Source organism: Acomys minous (assembly GCF_964271855.1).
Source record: "Acomys minous genome assembly, chromosome: 11".
Lineage (NCBI taxonomy): Eukaryota > Metazoa > Chordata > Mammalia > Rodentia > Muridae > Acomys > Acomys minous.
Window position 1 is genome coordinate 75,900,248 of NC_140492.1, and position 2,780 is coordinate 75,903,027.

Genomic DNA, 2,780 nt, shown 5'->3' on the forward strand with positions numbered 1-2,780 from the left:
GAATTATTTCGTAGGTCACTGCTGGTGAGTTACATAGGAAGTGTCCAAACTAGAACAGATAATCCCTTAATTATTATTATTATTATTATTATTATTATTATTAGATGATGATGATGATGATGATGATGAAAATGACAAGACCTTCTAGATGAACTCACTGTGTAGCAGAGGTTGACTTTGGACTTATGATGCGGCTGCCCCTGCTGCTCAAGTGCTGAGATTACAGGCCTGCTTGCCTGGTTTAATGCAGTCCTCGGTATTGAACTCAAGGCCTCAAGCATTATTGACAGGCATACAACCAACAACCATACCTGCTGTCTGATATTTAGCTCCCTTTATACATAAAATATTCAAAGGTTTTAGAAATTATGCACTGAATGAGAAGTAGCCAGCTACTGGTTTGAGCCTTGTTTATTTTCTTAGAATCCTGATGACAAATTCCATATAGTATTTTTATTCCTAATTGTAGTTGCTATTTAAAAATATTTATGTAGTCACAATCTTAGTGTAATTTAAATCCAATACTTTCTAAGCTAGTTCTTTTAGAAAACTTTTATTTTAAAAAATTTAAATTTATTAATTTTATATACATGTATTAAAATTTTCTTTACTCAATTTTTATTATTAAGTATAATTTGTTCATATTTTTCACTTCCTCCAGTCATTCCAAGTCCTTTCCTCCTTGCTCCCTATATAACTTTAATTTCTGTCTCATAAAACCCAAGTGTCACAACAAGACTCCCTAAAACAAAAAACAAACAAACAAACAAACAAACAAAAACCCCAAAAAGAACGAAAATCAAAATACAACAACAAAAAAAAGCACATCCCAAAAGAAGAAGAGAAACCTACCACACTGTAACCAAATAAAAGCATACATGTGAAGTTCATTACACGTTGGTCAAGTACTTTTGAGCAGCTTTTCCCTCTCCCAGCTGTTAACTTTTACCATACTGCCTGGGCTTTCATTCATTCACTCATTCATTCATTCATTCTTTTCTTTTTAATGTTTGTATTATTTTATCTTTATTATTCTCAAATGTTACCAGAGTTCCTAGTTTTTGACAAACATTTGGTCAGATCAAATCAGACAAGGAAATGTCCATTTGCTTCTCTTAGTCACACTTCCTTTCACCAGTCTGCCCCTGGTTCAACGTGGGGATTTATTTTATTTTTATTTATTTTTTTATTTTGTGAACTAGTCTTTTAAAATTTGATTTAATTTATTTATTCAGATTACAACTCACTTGTCTCCTCCCATTCCTCCATTCCTCTTTTACCCTGTTCCCCTCCCCTAGGTCTGTGACAGAAGGGGACCTCTTCCCCCACCACATGGTCACAGCCTATCAAGTCTCATCTTGGTAGCCTGCTTATCCCTTCTCTGAGTGCCACTAGGCCTCTCCACCAAAGGGAAGTGATCAAATACGGGCCACCAGAGTTCACAACATGAGGATTTAAATACAACCTTGCCTATAGCATGATGTCAGGTAGGCTTGGCTTAAATAGGGCTCCAGGAGAGAGATGTACATCACAAAGAAGTCTCATAGGGTGGTGCAGCTTCAGGATTCCACATTGGAGGATGTTCTTCCATGTTCCCTGCAGGCAGGCCCTCCAGTTCCTTTTGAAGCTGAGGATGTCACTCAACTGGAAGCCAAAGCCCTGAAAGTTCTCATGTACTGGCACCAGTGTTACAGACTTGGGACTCACCACCACACTCCTTCAGATGTAGAACTGATTCAGATTCTGATCTGGGTTGAGGCTTTCTTGTGCTTCACAGCAATCTAATCTCTTTACTCTTAGGGTCCGGCTAGTAATGAAGAGTCCTCTGGCTTGGGCAAAGGCCTATCTGGGGATTACAAGGGAGAAGCAACTGTAGGTTGTGACAGTGACATCCTTGGAGTGACAGTACTGGATTAGTTTTTCCTGAGTGAGGTATGGGTGACACTCAACCTCATTGGTCACTGGCTTATGTTTCACTCCAAGCTTATTCAGGAGCCTTTCAATCTGGAAGTGGATGAAGTTGGAGATGATCAGGGCTTTCACCAGGCCCTGGTCCACCAGTTCCTCCATGTCCTCCCAGACATCCAAGAATGGCTATTTTACTAGTTGGGATATTGCCTTGATTATCTCTGGGGAATAATTCCTTCTCTGGCTGAAGTTCCTGTGGCCAGTGAATAAGACAGAGGTCCAAGTATCTTCAGATTCATGAGGGTCTTCTGGAAGGTTTCCTTTATCAGCTCTCTCTCAAAGCAGGTGGGCCATAACTTGCTGACAACAAGGGGGCACTCCTGAGTCACAGCTTCCTCTTTGAACTTCTCTTGGATGGTTTCTCCAACTTCACTCTTGTTGTAATATGTGTATGCGCAGTCAATATGGCAATATCCAGCACCAATGTCCACCTTCACAGCTTCCTTGACTTGGCCTAGGGGAGACTTCCAGGTGCCCAGGCCAACACCCACAATGGGTATCACGGCCTCGGTACTGAGCTCCACAGAAAAGATCATAATTGCTGGCAGAATCTTTCTGGGAAAGCAGATGTCTGTGTCCTGGTGATGGAGGCTGGTAGAGGCCTCGTGTTGAAGAGGCTGGCTCTTCTCATTCATTTTTTAAAGCCTAAAAAAAAAATAACATAACATAAAACAAGAATTATCACATCAAAGTTGGACAAGGGAAACCAACAGGAGGAAAAGGACCCAAGAGAAGTCATAATCAGATGCCAACTTTTCCGTACACTTAGAAATCCCACAGAAACACTAAGCTGGAAACCATAATTTAAGCAC

General features: G+C 40.2%; 1 pseudogene across 1 annotated transcript; it reads right to left on the reverse strand.

The window, feature by feature from the left end:
* Positions 1-1,796: 1,796 nt before the first annotated feature.
* On the reverse strand, positions 1,797-2,504 carry LOC311608066 (aldose reductase-related protein 2-like; annotated as a pseudogene). Its single transcript has one exon. The product of its transcript is annotated as an aldose reductase-related protein 2-like (transcript).
* Positions 2,505-2,780: the final 276 nt, after the last annotated feature.